This window comes from Elephantulus edwardii, unplaced genomic scaffold (genome assembly GCF_000299155.1).
Source record: "Elephantulus edwardii isolate Elephantulus edwardi_28Jun2011 unplaced genomic scaffold, EleEdw1.0 scaffold00046, whole genome shotgun sequence".
Lineage (NCBI taxonomy): Eukaryota > Metazoa > Chordata > Mammalia > Macroscelidea > Macroscelididae > Elephantulus > Elephantulus edwardii.
In genome coordinates this window covers 3470843-3480402 of record NW_006399796.1, presented here as the reverse complement: position 1 = coordinate 3480402, position 9560 = coordinate 3470843, and the positions used below count along the sequence as shown (strand labels likewise).

At 40.2% G+C, this 9560-nt stretch overlaps 1 protein-coding gene and 1 pseudogene across 1 annotated transcript in view; both read right to left on the bottom strand.

The window, feature by feature from the left end:
- Window positions 1-9560, bottom strand: part of PRR16 (proline rich 16) — a 332600-nt gene that overhangs the window by 131243 nt on the left and 191797 nt on the right. The gene's annotated exons all lie outside the window — the stretch shown is intronic.
- LOC102877494 lies at window positions 8720-9414 on the bottom strand (annotated as a pseudogene).

The window sequence follows — 9560 nt, the reverse complement described above, 5'->3', positions numbered from 1 at the left end:
GTTTGTGTCTCTTAGAAAATGTATTTGCAATGAATAAGTCATTGATTTTACAAAATTCAATCATTCTATCTCCAGCTTCATTCCTGTCACCAAGTCCATGTTTTCCGACTACTGATTCTTCTTCTCTATTCTTCATTGACACTGTGTTTTATACAATCATTTGTATTCATTATGTTTTATAAAATTAATGACCATTAGACTATGCCCACCATTACCCTGTCTTTTCTGGTCCCCAGCTGATCTTTCTAATTTCCTTTATTTCCTCCCTCTACCCATCAAACTGTGCCAATTTTCCCCCTACCTATCCCCATCCCCATGTTCCCATTCCTTCCTCCCATGGATACCAACCTGTTTTATTTGTTGTTTGTTGTTTTTACCATACCACGTGGAGTCACCTGTGATTCATAATGGCCTTATGTACAGCAGCTGTGCCCTGTCCTGAGCCAGTCTCACTGACTCTGACCACCAACCTCCATTGACCTAGTTATCAATTCATCTCATCCAGAGTCTTCCTCTGTTGTACTGCCTCTCCATCTTTCCAAGCATGATGTTCTTCTCCAAGGATTGCCCTCCTGGCCACATGCCCAAAATATGTGAGATGGAGCTTCAAAATCCTTGCCTCCAAGGAGAAACTTGGCTTCATCCTCTCCAAGAGAGACCTATTTTATTTCTTGGCAGTCCATGGTATGTTCGAGACTCTTCTCCAGCACCACACTCACAGGCATCAATTCTTCTTGATTCAGTCATTATCCAACTTTCAGATGCATGGCAAGTAATTGTGAAGACCATGGACTGGTATTCTTCCGTTTGATTCTACTGAAGATTATCCAAAAAAGACTGGAACAGTACATCAGCAGAGAACTTCCGGAAGTCCGGGCTGGGCTTAGAAGGGGTCATGGTACCAGGGTACTGTAGCTGATGTTAGGTGGACCTTAGCTGAAAGCAGGGAAAACCAGAAGAATGTCTATATATGTTCCATTGATTATGCAAAGGCGTTTGACTGTGTGGATCATAACAAACTGTCGCTGACTCTCAGAATAATGGGAATCCGAGAACATTTAATCGTGCTAATGCGAAACCTATACTTGGACCAAGGGCAGTCGTCAGAACAGAGCAGGGTAGCACAACATGGTTCAAAACTGGGAAGGTTGTACGCCATGGATGTGTCCTATCTCCATACGTTTTCAACCTGTATGCAGAGCAGATTATCAGACAGGCTGGGCTCTATGAGGATAAGTGTGGCGTCAGGATTGGTGGAAGATCTATTAACAATCTGCGTTATGCAGATGACACAACCCTGCTTGCTGAAACTGAGGAGGACCTAATGCACTTGCTGCAGAGGGTCAAGAACTGCAGCCTTCAGTATGGACTGAGGCTCAATGTCAAGAAGAAAAAGATTCTCACCACTGGACCAATTGGTAGCATCTGGATGGATGGCGAAGAGATTGAGATTGGTCACAGATTCAGTTTGCTTGGTTCCTTGGTCAACACTCTTGGCACCAGCATCCAGGAAATAAACAAAACGTATTGCAATGGGCAAGTCTGCTGTTAGGGACCTTTCTAAAGTACTCAAGAGCAACGGTGTCTCTCTTTAGACTAAGGTGTGTCTGGTACAGGCCATGGTCTTCGCAATTACTTGTTATGCATCAGAGAGTTGGACAATAGCTAGGCAGGAAAGAAGGAGAATTGATGCCTTTGAGCTGTGGTGCTGGAGAAGAGTACTGAATGTATCATGGACTGCCAAAAATAAACAAACAGATTCATCCTGGAGAGGATTAAACCTAGCAACTCCTTGGAGGCAAGGATTCTGGGGCTTCGTCTGACATACTTTGGACATGTTGTAATGAGCGACAGGTCCTTGGAGAGGGACTACCTGCTTGGTAGGGTGGAGGGACAGTACAGGAGGGGAAGACCCTCTATGAGGTGGATTGATTCAGTGACTGGGGTAATCAGGATGGGTGTGTCAGAGGCAATGTGATTGGCACAGGATAGAGCAGGGTTTAGGGCTGTTGTACATAGGGTCGCTATGAGTCTCAAACGACTCGACGGCACATAACAACAACAACAATCCTTATGCACAATTTGTCTTTATGAGATTGAGTTAGTTCACTTCCTATAAAGTTTTATAGCTGTTAGATAGGCTACCTGAAAGAATTCTGTGCAAGGCTCTCTTCTCATCATAGTTCACAGTATTTTACTTACAACAGATTTGTTTTAAGTGTTGAGCTGAATAGGTTTTTAAAAAAAAAGAAGTCAGGACAGTTTTTGAAATTTTCTAAAAATCCCTAGTATATCTGGGCATCCTTGGCCATGTGTTTAACCGATTGCAGAAATTTTGACAGGAAGGATGTAATTCCTCCATAGTATTAAGCAGTAAGATTGTACTGTACACCTAATACACAAGAGAGTATACAGTTCTACAGTTTTGATGGAATTTACATTCCAAGAACCTCACTCTGAATCATCCACCAACCTCCAGCATTGCCTTTAATTAGGCACTGAATTTTTTTGTCTTGCTAATTTTAAGCTTGGCAGTTTAGTAAGAAAAAACTCATGATATTTACAAATAATTGCTTCTATTCTTGACAAAGTTGCTTAAGTTTTAGGAACATTTTGAATCACGTTTCACACAGTAAATCTCCAGTTTCTCAATGCAAGTATTCACCAATAAGTACAGGCTAAAATAAAAGGGAGCTCTGGTAGCTTTGTTAGTATGTGGTTGCACTGATATTTTGAATCCATAGGTTCTTTGAAGAATAAAAAGGTGATTTCTTCTCCCGTGATTTACATCCTGGGAATATCCATTGGTTTTCCAACCCAAAGACAAGGATTTTTTGTTTGTTTCATCCATTAAATTTATAAAACCAATGTCATCAAGTCAATTCCAACACACAGTGATCCTCTGCTGGGTTTCTAAGATTGTAAATCATTATAAGCAGTGACAGATAATCTTACTCCTGCAGGGTGACTGGTAGATTCAAGTTTCTGACCTTTCGGTGATCAGCCTGACATAAAGCAAACCCACTGTTGTTGTTCTTATGCACCGTCGAGTTATTTGCAACTCGTAATGACCCTATGTAGAACAGCTCTAAACCTTGCTCTATCTTAAGCCACTTACATTGTTTCAGACATACCTAACCCATAATCCCACTCACTGAGTCAACCCATATCATCCAGGGTCTTCCTCTTTTGCACTGTCCCTCCACCCTTCTACACATGATGTCCCTCTCCAAGTACTGGTCTCTCCTTGCAACATACCAAAGCATGTCAGACAGATTTTCAAAATATTTGCCTCCAAGGGGCAGCCTGGCTTCACCCTCTCCAGAATGAACCTGTTTGTTCTTCTAGCAGTCCATGGTATAGTCAATAATCTCCTCCAGCACTGTAAGTGAAAGACATCAATTTTTCTTCTATCATGCTCTTTCATTGTCTAGTTTTCTGATGCATAGCAAGTTGTTGCCAAGACCAAGGCCTCGGTCAGGCTCACCATAGTCTCTAGACTGGTATCATTGCACTTCAATATTCCGGAGAGTTCCCTGATAAGAAATATTTCCAGTGCAATTAATCTTTTACTTTCCTGGCTGCTGGTACCAAAAATGTTGATTGTGGAGTCAAGCAAGCTGAAGCTGTTACCAACCTAAAGTTTCTCATCAAATTCTGAATGCTCATCTATCCAACACAAAACCCTGGTGAAAGCATTCTCAGAATAATCCAGTTATAAAAATCTCACGTATAAGCAGCTAAAAATATATACTTCATAAGCAACATAAACCCATTTAATCTCTGTACTATTATTTCTCTTTTCACACGTGCCTCGGTGTGCTCATGTACAGAACATGGGTGCTTAGCTTTTTCATTAAGTACCTAGCTCATTAGGTTACTATGAGGTTTAAATGAAAATGTCAGCAATTAATAATCTGGGGTATTTACAATACTGTATTGCAGCTATTTCTGAGCAAGTTCATGTTTCTTAAAACTTATTGTGTAAAATTATCTACAGTGAAAGAAGGTCAGGAAATCAAGCATACAAATTATATATTTTAAAGATAAAATATGAAGACATGGAACTTCAAGAATGCTTATAATATAAAACAGTCATATAACTAGAAAAATAATCCTATTTAAATACTCTATGTCAAAACTCAAAACTTGAGTCCATTGACTTGATTCTGATTCATACTGACTCTCTTCAAGGTTTCTGAGACTGCAAATCCTTCTGGGAGAATTCTGCATAGCTTTCTTTCTTGGAGGAGTGAAGGATTTGAACCACCTCCTAGTTAGCAGCACACCTTAAATACCATGCTTCCAGAACTCCCCTAGTATTCCATGTTGTTACTATGTGAGGTCCAGTTGGCACAAACTTACCACTGACCCTCCACCAGGTTTGCAGAGATTATAAATAACACAGGAGGAGACTGCCCATTTTTCTTCTATGGACCAGCTAATAGATTCAAGCCACCTACCTACCTGTATGTTGGTAATGTAATAATGTAACTCTTCACCCTCTAGGCCATCAGAACTCATCAGTATTCTATGGATAACATACATTGTTTTTTATAAAATGCATGCAAATCCAATAAATAAATTTATAATCATACAAAATGAATAAGAAACATATTTTCAAAACCAGAACATCATTCGCCAGGATAGAAATTCATTTTAAAATGTCTCATCCCATAAATGAAAATTCTCTTACTTTCAAATGCTACAAAGAAAAACAAAGCAAACTCTGGCAATCTCTCCGGATTCAATAGTACAGAGGTCAGTCAATAGATTATCTTGACAACTAGGTCAGCCATGGGATTTATATTTGACTAATATGATGTTTGAAATCTCACTTGTTCTGATCAGTCATCTGAAGGTGATGAAGAATGACATAAAATAGATAAGATGCTTAGGAACAGAGAGTCTCATTTGTAAAAAGAAAATGTATTATTCACTTGAATACTTATGGTCATTATTATTAAAAAGATTAAGTTGAAAAGCTAAGGAAAAATTTTTTGTTTTGATTTTTTTCTTAATTTTAATGAAAGCTTACAGAGACTTAGGGTTTCCAGTCATTAATTTTTGCACTTTTCTCCCTGCCCACACCACCCCACCAATTCACTCTTCTCCTTTAAAAGTAAAAGATAAACTTTTTCATTGTTATGCAGTCTCTCTCCCCAAAAATTGTAGTACAATTGTAAAAAGAGTCTTATCAGGATTCTAAATTCTTAAGAGAGTTATAGTGAAAATAACACTGAGGCACCTTTATCTTGAAGGTCCAAAATATACAATTTGTCACATGGCAAATTACAAAGTGAAGGTCAGAAAAGTTTAGAATATTTTTTTAAAAATCCTCTCATTTTGCAGCAATATTACAAAAAAAAAATTTTAAGAAGTACATATTTAAAATATTTTATATAAATTGAATATTTATTAAAAATTACGAAAGAAATGCTACACTAATTGACATATGGCTAATCAAATTATTGTTCACTTATTCAAGAAATATTACGCAACATTATATTGTTTCCCATCATCACCACTGGGCCAACTGGCAGCACCATAATAGATGGAAAAGAGATTGCGTTTGTTAGCAATTACAACTAACTCAAATCCACAATAAATACTCTTAATACCAGCAGTCAGGAAATCAAAAGACAAATTGCACTGGGAAAATCTGCTGTCATGGACCTCTCCAGAGTACTGAAGACCAACAATGTCAGTATAGATGCAAAGATGCACCTAATCCAGGTCATGGCTTGCTCAATTACTTATTATGCTTCAGAAAGTTGGACAATGACTAAGGATTATAGAAAAAGAATAGATGTCTTCGAGTTGTGGAGCTGGAAAAGAGTCTGGAACATACCAAGGACTGCCAAGAAAACAAATTTGTCTGACTTGGAGAGAGTGAAACAAAGTTTCTCCTTGGAGGATTTTGAAGCTCAGCCTCACTTACTTTGGGCACATGACCAGGAGAGATGCACCTTGGTGAAGGACAATATGTTCAGGAGGGTAGACAGATAGGGCAGAGGAGGGAGACCCCAGATGAGATAGGTTGATGTAGTAACTGGGACAATAGGGGTTGGTGTGTTGGAATAAGTGAGACTGGCTCAGGACAGGAAAGGTCCAGAGATTCTGTACATAGGGTCACTACATATTGCAGGTGACTCAATGGCCCATAAAAACAATAACTTACTATGACAGGTTTGGAAGCAGGAGTGGCATCCACTTTCTAAACAACATGCCTCTGGAAACTCTATGAACTTTGATAAATGTCAATTGTTGTAGAGGGGCTTCAGGCCTTTTGTTTATAGGATCACTATGAGTGTGCTAGCCTCGAATCCAATCAATAACAAGAACAACAACTTTATCGTTTTTCAGACAGTGCTTAAGATACTACGTTTAGCAAGAAAACAAGATATCTACAGAATATATTAAATAAAGCAACCAAATATAGGCATAGCAAAATAACAACTTAAGGAACTATAAAAGAAGCTGCATGTGCTTCGGATTTACAACTTTTTTTTCTCTCTGTATTTTCTTTCCGTTTTCCCAAACATTTCAATGATCATGTTTACCTTTGATAATTAATCTAAATTTAGTTTTGCTTTCTTTTTGGTTCTCTCTATCTTCTTTCTGAGCATTCAGCTTATCTTCATTCATGCACTAGCATGCCAGTCAAGGGCTTAGTCTCTTGATTTCCAGATTCCTGAGTATAAACATTATTTCAGTCACTTAGTAAAAATGTTTATGACAATTATTAACTTCATGTTTTGTTGTTATGTGCTTGAGACTGATACTGACCCTTTGTACAACAGGTCTGAACCTTATACTGTCTTGAGTCAATTTCACTGTCTATGATAACCCTACCCCCATAACCCCAGTCACTGAGTCAATGCAGCTCATTTAGGATCTTCCTTTCTTGTGCTCTCTCTCTAACCATGATGTCTCTCACCGTGGACTGGTACTTCCTTGCAACCTGCCCAAAATATGTCAGATGGAGCTTCAAAACCCCTGCCTTCACGGAACAGCCTGAGTTCACCCTCTCTAGGATAAAATTGTGTGTTTCTCTAGCAGTCCATGGTATATTCAATGCTCTTCTCCAGCAACGTAACTGAAAGGCATCAATTCTTCGGCCTTTCAACACTGGTTATAATATTTCTAGTGCAAAGACCTCTTCTAAACCCAGTCTGCACATCTAGCAGTTCTCCACTGATATATTGTTCCAGTCGTTTTTGGATAATTTCAGCAGAATCTTGTTTGCATGTGATATTAATGATATTGTTCAGTAATTTCCACACTTTGTTGGGCCAGCCTTTTTTGGAATGGGAACAAATAGAGATCTCTTCCAATCAGTTTTCCAGAGATTTGCCCTCCAGATTTCGTGTTACAACCTGATGAGCAAGTCCAGGGCAGCCTCTATCTGTGTAAATAAGTAAATTGGTGTGCTGTCAATTCCCAGGGTACTGGTTTTTGCCAATTCCTTCAGAGCAGCTTAAACTTCCTTCTTCACAAATTTCTTTCATGAAATTCTTCTGTGTCATCCAATTATTTTAGGTACAGTGACTGTATATTCTGTTTTCTTTTAATAATCCTGGATCATTTAATATTCTGCCCCAAACAACCTTAAGTATTGAAATTTGAGGCTTAAACTTATTTTTCAATACCTTCAGCATAAGAAATGTTGAGCGAGTCCAGCTCTTTTAATTTTCTGATTCCAGCTCTTTAACACATTTCATTATAATACTTTGCTTTGTCTTCCTGTGCTGTCCTTTGAAATCTTCTGTTCAGCTCCTTAACTTCTTGATTTCTTCCCTCTGCTTTAGCTTCTTGGCATTCCTGTGAAATATTCAGAGTCTCTTCTGAAATACATCTTGGTCATTTCTTCCACCTCTATCTTTGAAATTATCTTTTGTACTCTTCCTGGATGAAATTCTTGATGCCTTCCCACAGCTCTTCTGATCTTCGTTTATTAATGGTCAAGTCCTTAAACCTTTTCCTGAAATGGTTTTGAGATTCACATGGGATGGACTCAAGGTCAAATTTTGGCTCCTGTGGATTAACCTACTTTAGCTTTAGGTTGAACTTGCATATGAATAAGAACAGAGGACGTATTGCATCTAGAAAGTCTGTAGTCAGGGAAGTCTTCACATTTCTGGTGAGCAATGATGTCCATTAGAAGACTAAGATGTGCCTGATCAGGCCATGTGTCTGAAATATGGACAATGAGTAAGTATAAAAAGAGGTGAAGTGATGCCTTTGAATTATCTTGTTGGAGAATAGTATTGAATAGCCCACTGACTGCCAAAAGAAAAATAGATATGTCTTAGAGAATGTGCAGCCAGAATGCTCCTTGGCAGCAAGGTAGCAAAGCTTCATATCATAAACTTGAGAAGATAGTTAAGAGAGGAAGGTAGTCTTTGGAAAGGTACATCATGCTTGTCTAGGTGGAGGGTAAATGAAAGAGAGGAAAATCACTTAACGAGATAGATTGTCACGAAACACCAAAAATGGACTCAATTTAATTCTCTTCCATTTCTGGTTGTATTTGGCTGTCTCTTTATATCTTGGATTAGCACTTCTTTTTTTTTAAAGACTTTATTTGAACGTACGGCTCATCCGTGGGGCCTCTCAACACGCTGTCCTCTGTCTCACCGGGCGACTGCATGTCCCAGGGGTCCTGACTGGACAGGGGCCTCGTCCTCGGCTCCTGGAGACCTGGCCCACGAGGCCACTAACCCCCTATCCCACGCTGCTGCTGCTCCTGCTCCAGGTTGCTCTGCAGGACGTGCTGCTGGTTGGCCATGATGCAGCGGATGCCTTTGACGAAGCTGCTCTGGTCGTGGGGGACGAGGCCGATGAAGCTCTTCTCCTCCGAGGAGTAGAGGAGCATGAGCATGCGCACCTCGCTCTCGCACTTTGCCTTGGAGGAGAAGTGCACGCAGCCGGCAAAGCCGTTGTCCATGACCCGGCACAGGCTCTTGAGTGTCTCCACGTCCTTGGTGAAGTGGAACTGCACCAGCCGTGAGCTCTGGAACAGCGGCACCAGCGTGGTCAGCAACTGCTGCAGTATGAGCTGCATGAAAAGCTTCCTGGGCCACTGATCGGTCCTCAAGATCTCGCCCTGGTTCATGTAGTTGTGGTTTGGCAGCCACCTCTTGGAGCGGATGTTGGGCTCAGGCCTGGGCTCCTGCCACTCCAGGACCCCGCTCCATGCCAGGAATTTATTGCTGACCATCTGCAGGGGCCCTGCATTGACACCTCGGGGGCCCACTGCTTGTGGGTGGTGATGACCTGCCGGATGCCATTGATGAAGCCGCTCTGGTCATAGGGGATGAGGTCCATGAAGATCTTCTTGGACGAATAGAGGAGCATGAGGACGTGCACCTCACAGGGGGAGATGTGGGAGAACAGCATGCAGCCAGCAAAGCCGTTATGGGGTTATGGGGTCTTTTGAAAATGATCCTAAATGGTTTGTTTGGGTTGGTTTTTTGTTGTTTTCTGTTTGTTTGTTTGTTTCTTTTATTTTTTTTTAAATTTTATTAGTATTAATGAACATTTACAGACAGGGATTT